Genomic DNA, 10107 nt, shown 5'->3' with positions numbered 1-10107 from the left:
CTCCTATACCCTGCGTGGTGTCACTGTGGGGCTGGGGGCCTCCAGAACTGCTCCCCCTCTCTCTGTTACCTGTCTCTGTGGTTTCACTGGTGATTTTTTTAAGCTTGTATCATTTGCCCTCTTCTTCTCAAACGCTGTCCATCACCTTCTGCTGGTTTAAATCCCTGAACCTCCACCATGATGGTGCACCTGGGCAAGAATAACTCCATGCACCAGTACCTGATGGGGGCCAACCTGCTGGGAAGCAGCTCTGCAGAGAAGGACCAGGGAGTCTCGGTGGACAAGAAGCTGTCCCTTAGCCAGCAGTATGCCCTGGAAACCAAGAAGGCCACTGGTATCCTGGGATGCATTAGGAAGAGCATTGGCAGCAGGGCAAGATCCTGCCCCTCCATATCTGAGGCCATATCTGGAATGCTGTGTCCAGTTCTGGGCTCCTCAGCACAAGAGAAACATGGAGTTCTTGGAGCGGATCCAACAGAGGGATACAAAGATGATTAAGGAATTGGAACATCTCTCTCACAAGGAAAGACTGAGGGAGCTGGAACTGTTCAGCCTCGAGAAGTTACAACTGAGAGGGGACCTCATCAATGTCTGTGAGTATCTGCAGGGAGGGTGCCAGAGGATGGATCAGGCTCTGCTCAGTGATGCCCAGCAACAGGACAAGAGGCAATGGGCAGAAACTAATGCACGGGAAGTTCCACATGAAAATGAGGAAACACATCTTCGCTGGGTGACCACACAAAGGAACAGGTTCCCCAGAGAGGGTGTGGAGCCTCCCTCACTGGAGGTATTAAAAAACCATCTGGACACAATTCTGTCCAATGCCCTCTAGGATGACCCCTTGAGCAGAGAGGTTGGACCAGATGACCCATAGTGGTTCCTTCCAACCTTACTATTCTGAGATTCTTTACCCCCAACCAGACAAGAGCCCCCCTCCCAAGCCTTCATTTTTCCAGCTCTCATGACAGCTGCTCCAATCCCTTAATCATCTTAGTGGCCCGTATGGTCCTGGGAGTAGTTCAGAGCAGCAAAGATGCCCCCAAAAGCAGCAGAGACAGGGACATCCCCTCAGTCCTGCCAGTCACCCATGCCAGAGCAGGGGCACTGCCATCCCCAGCAGAGCACGGAATCTACAGTTCCCATGCCAAGCAAGGCCCATCCATTGGTGCTTCCCAGGGTTTCTAAGTACATCTCAAGAGGCTGCAGCCTTGATTTCCTCCTTCCTCACTGAAGTAGAGATTTTTGGGGCTGGCTCAGGCAGAATGTAGCATATTGTGGTGCATTGTGGTCCCATCTGGGACACCCCCTCATCATGACCACTCCTGGATGCAGTTTTATCTGCAGATGGGCTTTCAGGGAGGGCTAACCAGGGGACACTGCTGCATCACTCATCCCTTAGCCTTCTTCCACATGCTTTGGGGGACTGGACAAGCTCCAGGAGGGAAACACAGTGCTTTTCCCAAAGCATTGCATCACACTCTCAGCTTGAGCAGCAAGAGATGAGGGATGTAGGTCCCAGCTGGCACATGCAACCGCAGACAAGAGCAACTGAGAGGTGCAAAGTGGCCCAGCCCTCTCACACATTTAATTTGGTTTGGTTTCTTTTCCCCTTGCAATAACTGCTGAAAAAAACCCAGCCCAGTGCCCCAGTGGCCAAAGCCATTAATTTAATTCATTCACCTACCTGGGTGTTCTCCTTGCCCTGCCAAAACATTGTCCCCTCCCAGCAGCACAATTCCACTTTCCAAGATAAGCTACACCTTGACTGTAGAGATCAGAGCAGGAAAACAGACTTCTGTCAGGGGAGGCAGGGAGCTGCAGGCCAGGACAAAATGACTCTGCTCCTGGAATCGAAAGGAATAATCCCATTATTTATGTGGCTGTAAGAACATGTGGGAAAAAAAACCTCAAACAGATTAAATTAAGAATCTATTGCCTAGCCCCTTGCTGTGAATGGGTCTCTGCTGGCACTGCCAAAGACCTCTGCCCTATGGACACCACCAGGTCACCTGGAATTGCAGGACTGCCATTTCCACAGGACCAAACTTCACACAAAGGGTCTTGATTTTCAGATCTCTCAGCTTCATGGGTGAACTCCCTGGGAGCCACTTTCACAGCACCCAGGGACAGACACAGCACTGCAGAGCACGTTTTGCGGCAGCATTTGTTATTTCAAAGGAGACAGTGTGCCAGCACCGCGTTTGTCAGCCAAATCTGTGTCAGCACTTAAAACATCCCCCTCCCGTACGGACGTGCTTGTGCTCAGCAGCTACTTGCTTTTCTTGCAGGAGCTGCAGCCCGTGGGAGGGTGTCTGTGTCACAGTTACATTATCCATGTGCTCTGGCTTGGGGAAGATGTTCCTTTTCCCTGCTTACTGCTGGTTTTGCTTTTTTTTTCCTTTTAATTGGAAGGGTGCATACGGATTCTGGAGCACTCTGCAGTGTCCCTTTTTACCTGCCAGTCTTGGGAAAGTGTCCTGAGGAGCCCCTGAAGACCATCAGCACAATGTTCCCTCCTCTTGCACAGCATCTGGGCTGGTGCAGCTGCCTGGGTTTGACACCAAGAGCAGCCACCAGCCAGAATGACCCCAAGGAGACACTGCCACTTTGTGGCACTACAAGCTCCAATCAGCCCTTGTGTTAGAAATCACTTAAATCTTAATGCAAAGTCATTTTTGGAGGTTGCAGTTTATGACTCTACCGTCTGAGCAATCTTAAAGTTGGACCTCCCACCTTTTCCCAGGCTTGTGGGAAATCATGTTTCCAAGGCACTCACTGGGGCACTTAGAGATGATTGGAACAGCTAAGCAGCCTGAGCTGAACCACAGCAAAGCAACAGCCTCCTTGTGAGCACTGACGTGTTCCTTGCAGGGCTGTCAGGCACATCTGTATGGGCTTGTTCTCCAAGGACCACTCCTGGGGCAACAGCTGGGGCCTTGTTTCACAGAGAGACCAAATGGTGCTCTAGGCAGCCTTCAAAACTTAATTTAATGCTCTCAAGCTCGACTACTGCCTTCCTTAGAGCTGACTTAGAGTGGTGCCTCCTGAGGGATTGTGAAGGTGATGGAAGCTCAGAGCTGGAATGAGGAGGTGAGCCCACCCGGGCCTCAGCAAGGTGGTTGGGAGCTCCTTGGCCTCAGTTCTTTCCCTTGTGCTCATGGGAAAGGTGTCTCTGGGAAAGGCCTCGCTCAGGCAACTTCTCTAGAAGGAGCATCTGCCTCTGGGTGTCTCATTTGGACAGGCTCAGAGACCGATACTCAGGAGCAGTCACAGTTAGGACTGAAGCTGGGGATTTGAATTCCCTGCAAATCAGCTCAAAAGCGCCTCCAAGTGAGGAAACCCAGGATCAGTAGGGCAGACCCCCAGCACTCGCTGCTGGATGGCCCGGGACGCTCCTGGCAGGAAAAGTCCATGAATAGGTGCTTGCCAGGACAAAAAACCTCTCCATCCTAAGCAGCGACATTCCTACTAGAAAGATGCGACCGTTTGCCATGGAATGGCTCAAACAAAAGGCAGAGGGATCATAAGCAACCATTTACACCCTGCCCTGGGTGAGTAGCTAAAGCAAGGTAAGAGACAGCTTTACACGAAGCCACTGCTCCACTCCATTTTGATTCGTGCCTGAGCTAAATTTTGAGCTTAAAGCAGAATTCATGGCTACAGACGAAAGATATGCCATTCTCCCAAAAATTGCAGCGTGAGAATTGATGGCTTGACAGCTTAGAATGTACGTGATTTTTTTAAAACTCACACCACAGAAATGTTCTGAGCAGATTCTTCGTGCTGTGCTAACTTAATTTCCTTCTACACCAACTCATCCAGTGGCTAAATGGAAGGCCTTGGATGTGGGGATTTTTTTATTTTTATTTTAGCAAAGCTTTTGCTTGTCCAGCATTGGACTCAAAAATCCCTGTGAGGTTCCTTCAAATTCAGGATATTGTTTCGATTATTCAAATTTCTCGTGCAATGAAAACCACAGAGCTCACAGTTGTGGGCTACACCACCTCTTAAATTAATGGCCACTTTGTGAATATTGTTTTGATTATTCAAATTTCTCATGCAATGCAGACCCAGGAGCTCATGGTTGTGGGCTACACCATCACCTCTTATAATTAATGGCTGCTTTTTACCATTGCTTTGTAGATAATTTATTTCTCCTTCAGCCAAGATTGCACCCACACAGCTCATCCCCTCTGGCCCCTCGGTAAGCTGCCAATGCCCCACTGAAACAGGCTAATGGACTTATCTTGCTGTCATGATCCTGAGAAGGAAACTTGTTCTGGGTTGTCAACAACCTCCAAAGGAGTACTGGTACTCAGAACACAGCCCACGGCGCTCTGCTGCTTTGCAAGGACATGAGAGAGCTTAGGCTTAAGCAGGAGAAACCCGTAAAGCCGGGTCAGGGCCTGATCTCACTCTCAGCCCAACTGCCCTGGCAGAGGGACCCTCCTCTCCACAGCACAGCTCAGCAAGGCATCACCATTATTCATACCAGCATTTAAGGGACAGTTTACACATGCTAATGTATGCTAATGTTTTTCTGATGGGTTTGTCACTTGTTAAGCAGGTTGTGGTAAGGCCTGGGCTGTTGAACAGCTTTTACTCCAACCTGCAGTGATATCTAAAGAGGCACAAATTGGAGGAAAGATTTTTAACATGGATTTCAATTCTAACAGACTTAAAATTCCCACCACAGGTTTGTGTTGGGGTTTCTTTACATTTAGATTTCTCTCTGAATTCCTGGCCTTATTGTCCTCCAGCGACTGATGGAGTAAGAGGAAAAAAAAATGCAGCTTCCTTCCAATGCGTCTGATTTTTGAACTATTAATATTTTAACCCATTACTCTTGCTCCATTTCACATGGATTTATGGTAAGAAAATACCAAGAGGATGCAGCTTGAGCTCATAGAATTCTCCTCTCCTCAGCTTGCCTGTCAATCAGCTCTGGGGCTGCTACAGCACTGCTGGAGATGAGAAAATATGTTAAACCCAGAAGATTCAGCAGCTCAGGAGACTGCAGCAAATAAAAGACAGGCAAGCCCCTGAGTATCCTCACTCATGCATTTCACCAAGAGTGTTGTAGCTCTTTTCACCTTTTGGGGATAAGCTATGGACAGAAAACACCATGGTGTCTAACTTCTGATGGAAATCAACCTTTCTGACTTTCCCAGAAGCTCCCTACTGAACACCTGGCAGCACATCTACCATTCCTGCTGTGCTGAAGCTGACTGGAGCTGGTTTGTCCTACTTGATTATGAGCTTGGCAAGCCTAAGGTCCTTAAAAACAACAGGAAAACACCATCTTAAATCACAGAATTGTGGAATCCTAGGATCTCCTGAGTTGGAAGGGATCCACAAGGATCATCATGTCCAAATGTTGGCCCTGCACAGGACATCCCCTAGAATCACACCACATGCCTGATGTTGTCCAAATGCTTCTTGAACTGTCAGGCCTGGTGCTGTGACCACATCCCAGGGGAGCCTGTTCCAGTACTTGGCCACACTCTGGGTGAAGAACCTAATACCCAGCTTCACTCCCCTTGACACAGTTCCATGCTGCTCCCTCAGGTTCTGTCACTGGTCACAGGGAGCAGCCACCACTGAAACCCACAGTGAGCTCTGCCCTCAGCATCCTGGTCCAGGCTGAACAAGACAAGTGCCCTCAGCTACTCCTCACATGGTTTCCCCTGTAGACCCCAATTCCAGACAATTGTTGGTATTTACAAAACTGTCCTATGACCTTCCTGCTGATTAATTCAAGATTTCACTGACTCCTCTTCCAGCTTAAGGACAGTTTGGGACTTTCAACCAGGCCAAATCCCTCCTCAGCACAGAGGATGGACTTTCTCTGTGGCCTTATTCTCCTGAGGAGCTCCTTCCCACGGAGCTGAGGCACAGCCTCCTGCTTTGGAAGTTTTGCAGAAGTGAAGGGGTCAGTTTTGGCTGAGGTGAAGGGGCAGTTTTGCAGAGGTGAAGGGGCAGTTTTGGCTGAGGTGAGGGGGTCACTTTTGGCTGAGGCGAAGGGGTCACTTTTGGCTGAGGCGAAGGGATCACTTTTGACTGAGGTGAAGGGTCAGTTCCGGCTGAGCAGCGGCGTGCAGAGCTGGGACTGCCCGCCGCTGTCGGGATCTCGGGGCAGTACTAACACAGCGCTCCCCTCACGCCGGCCCGCGCGCTGCCCTGAGGGGAGGGAGGGGCGCTGCCTCCGGCCCCCCCCCGCCGCCCGCCCCTCAGCGGCACGTGACGCGGTGACGCACGCACGCACAGGCGCGCGCCGGGTGACGCCGCGGGCCCCGCGCGTTTGAAGTTGGCGCGCGACTCGCGCCCTTGCTCCCCTCCCAGCTCTCGCCCCGCCCCGCCCCGCCCGCCGCTCCCAGCCTGCCCCGCGCGGCCGCTTCCCCGCGCGCGCCGGCCCCCCCCGCCCCCCCTTTCCCCCCCGCCCGGGCCGGCGGCCGCGGCAGAGCCGCGCTGGGTGGCGCGTGCGCACTGTGCCCCGCCCGCCGCCATTTTGTGTCCGAAAGCGACTGTGGAGCGATTAAACCGCGGGGCTGGTGCCGGGGCGCTTAAAGCGGCGGCGGCCGCGGCGGGGCGTGCGGGGCGCGGCGGCTCCTCCGCGGGGCCCGCGGGCGGCGCGGGGCGGCGGCGGGGCCCGGCGGCCGGAGGGAGCTCGGCGGGGCGCGGGGCGCAGGTAAGCGGCGGCGGCGGGGGGTTTGCAGTCGCGTTCTCCGGCCTCTAGGTGTCACGATGGGGCTCCGGCGCGGCTGGGGCCCCGCAGCGGCCGCCGCCGGGGCAGCAAGGGGGGCTTTGTCTCCCTCTACCGTCCCCGCGCCGCCGCCGCCGCCACCGCCGCCATTCCCCACAGCGCGGCGCTGGGCTGCGGCACCGCCCGGGCCGCCCGCCCTCCTTCCCTCCGCGGCCGCCGCCACCCGCCGGCCCCGACTCCATTTTCTTTCCTTTGTCTCCTCCACCGCGCCACCGGCGCTGATTAACCGCCCCATTACCGCCCCCTCCCTTCCCTTCCCGTCCCGCACGTCCCTTCCTTCCCCCCCCTCCCCCGCCCCGCCGGGCCCGCTCCCCTCCCGCCCCGCTACCGCTCCCCCTCCTTTCTCGCACCTCCGCGGGGCTCGCCCGGCGTCCTCCGCCCGCCGCCCGTGTCCTGCCGCGCTGTCCGGCCGGGCGCTGCCCGCGGGGACGGCTGCGTGTCCCGCTCCCGCCGGCCGCCGCCTCGCTGCGCTGGCGTGTGCGGCGGAGTGAGAGGCGCTGCGAGGCGCAGAGCGGGACTCGAGCTCCCTCTGCAAGGCAGGCTGAGCAGCGCCATGCAGCAGCACCGGGGCGGGCACGGCTGGGGGGCGCCCGCTCTCGCCGCGGTGACCGGCCGGCAGCCCCCCCGCACCCCCCGCGCCGCTCCCGGAGCGCGGCGGCCCCGCCGTTCTGTGTCCGCCCTTCCCCCCCCCCGTCCCGTCCCCGCCACCCCACTTCGGGCCCGGGGTCCCCACGGGGCTTCGGGCTCCGATCGGGAGCACCTGGGCTGCCACCGAGCAGCTGTGTCACTTGCTGGGACCTGGCCCGGCTGCCCGACTCGCGGGGCACCTCCCCGGGAACCTCTCGGGCCTCCGGAGCCGGGCGCTTGCCCGGGGATGGAGCCCGAAATCTCATGGCAAAGGACGGCCTTATTCCCTCCCTTCCATGGGTCTGTGCTGCTTGGGGGGGGAAGCACAAAACCCGATTCTTTTTGTGATGCAGAGGAGGAAACCGCACATGCTCTGTGTCCAAACGCTTTGCTGTTTGTTCTCTATATCAGCTTTAGATTTCTTTAGAATATATGTTTATATGGTATCGGATTTGGCCTTGTGTTAACCTTGTGAAATGACTTCGGTAGAAGGGTTTTGTCGTGTGGTATGGATCCTTCTCCGTTCAGTGTAATCCTTAGGACTTGCCTGTTGGTGAAAATGAGCTCGCTTTCCTGTTTGTGACTTCCTATTTTTTTGCCGAGCATTTCTCCCCTTAAATACATGCATGGCTGTTCCTCATCTCTGACCAGTTACTGAATCCTAGTAATAAACTCCAGAGGTGTCGTTAAAACACTGCATCTAAAACACTGTTTACCACTTCCAGTGTACGTCTTTTTGTTTCAGTGCAGGAAGTGTGTAAATATCGTCTCAAATTCTCCAGTTTATTAATCTTCTGCCGAGCCTGTTGAATTTGAGGAGCCCGTTGAGTATTGGAAATAATTCTGTGCTGTATTCAAGCTGTTCTTACTTAAACGATCCCCCTAACACTTTCCTTCAGTGTTGAAGACATCAGCAGAACTGAATTTTAGTATAAGGGCCAAGCAATGCTTGCTGCCTTTTTTTTTCTAGGTTGATGGATTTTTACTTCCATTTTGTTTTTCTTCTGGATGTCTAGGGCTAGCTCAGTTTTAAGGTCATCCGCTGTGCATGGATGGTTATTAGGATGCACAAAAAAGCTCAAGAAACTTTGTGGGGTATTTTTGAGGAGTAATATTTGAGCAAAACGTGCAAAACTCGAGTTCCTGTAGCCTCCAGTGACCCTGCAACTGAAATATTACAGCAAGGCTCGTCCATTTCAGACAGAGCTTGGAGAACTGTCACTACAGCGTTAAGTTTGCTGGTGACTTGTGCCTGCAGAGTTTCTGAGGGAAGGAGCTATTTCAAGAGCTGTTTTCATGTGAGCAGGCTGGATCTTGACTGTGATCTGTAGCTAATTTGTGTGCATCCTCACCAGCTCTTGGGGCTGCAGGTTGATACCCGCCTGCCGCGCTCCCAGGGCTGAGTCTTGAAATGCCAGAAGCTGACCCGTGTTATTCTTGACTTTATTCAGCATTTACCTGAGAAATCTAATTGTATGGGATTACTAACTTGCTAAGGAATTTCTGTGCACAGCCTACTCCAGAATTTAATTTCTTCTCCTCCCCTCAGGACTTCATGTCCAAGAACTCCTGCTTTTCTGGATTTTTGGAAGTTGGATGTTGAATATTATTAGGCCTGTCTGTTCTTGGACCAAAGCCAGCCTATTCCTTGGACTTATCCCTCGTATTTAAACAGGCTCCACTGACCTCTGGATAGCTCTCCCTGCTCTGTCCAAGCAGTTTTTTATACACGAGCTCTTTCAGCTATGTTATTGATTATATTTGCATAAAAACTCCCTAATTCCCCATCCTGCCAACTTTAGCTTCTCTTACCTCTTTACCAGAGAGGGAATGCTCGAGGGAGTAATAAGCTTTAATATCTCAAATGTGCTTGTAGGCGCTCTAGAAATGTGTGTAATAGGGAGCAGCCACTGCTTTACCTGAACACGAGGACACACACTGACAAGAGCTGAAAGAAACTAGAGCTTTGACTGCTTGTTTTGTGTGTGATAACTTACTGAACTGTACTGATTCATTTGCTTAGCTGTAAACCCCTGTTCATCCATTTGGCTTTAGTTCAGATGCCCAGTTCACTCTTTGTTATACTAAACCTTGAAATGTCAATATAGTATCAAGCTCTGCTACTCTGTAACCTACATGGTCTTAGAGACACACAGATCCAGGAAATTCCCTTTTGTTGTTTATATTTAGTGTTGGTAACAATGGCTCAGATCATACGTGGCACTTGTTCTTTTGGGTTTTTTACTGAAACTTAGAAAGAATCTGTCCTGACTGTAGCTAAAAATACTGCTTTTCATTGTGCTGAAGAATATTTGAATTTCATTTACAACACCCTGTTCTGCTGCTTCTCCCAGATCTCTCCAATAATTCATCAGTCTTTAGGAATTAAGTGAGGTATGCTTATTGCAGACATATTTAATATGAAAACTAAAGAGTTGCTGCTCAGCTGAGTGATCTGTTTTTCTCTGATTAACAAAAATAACCTCAAAAAGAAGAGCAGAATAAACAGAAGGTGAGTAGGGAGTTTTATGTTTCAGATCATGTTAACATTTAAGTAACTGTACACAGAACAACTCAGTTTGGGTATCTAATGTAAATTAAAGCTAAAGTGAAGTTTTCCTCAGTATTGTAAAAACTTGGAAGCTATAAAATCTTAATTTCCTTCCAATGTGGTTCTTAACAGGTGAAAAGAGAAGTAGTGCAGAGCCAGCTCTCAA

The 10107-nt window shown here is 51.9% G+C and overlaps 1 protein-coding gene across 3 annotated transcripts in view; it reads left to right on the top strand.

The window, feature by feature from the left end:
* Positions 1-6554: 6554 nt before the first annotated feature.
* Positions 6555-10107, top strand: part of CTCF (CCCTC-binding factor) — a 34524-nt gene continuing 30971 nt past the window's right edge. The window contains exon 1 of one of the 3 annotated variants that reach the window (XM_077185149.1): positions 6555-6688. The gene's annotated coding sequence lies outside the window, so the exon portion shown is untranslated. The remainder of the gene's footprint in view (positions 6689-10107) is intronic. The other 2 variants (XM_077185150.1, XM_077185148.1) reach the window with 2 other exon arrangements.

The sequence above is a fragment of the Agelaius phoeniceus genome, chromosome 12 (assembly GCF_051311805.1).
Source record: "Agelaius phoeniceus isolate bAgePho1 chromosome 12, bAgePho1.hap1, whole genome shotgun sequence".
Taxonomy (NCBI): Eukaryota; Metazoa; Chordata; class Aves; order Passeriformes; family Icteridae; genus Agelaius; species Agelaius phoeniceus.
This window is presented reverse-complemented; position numbering and strand designations above follow the sequence as displayed.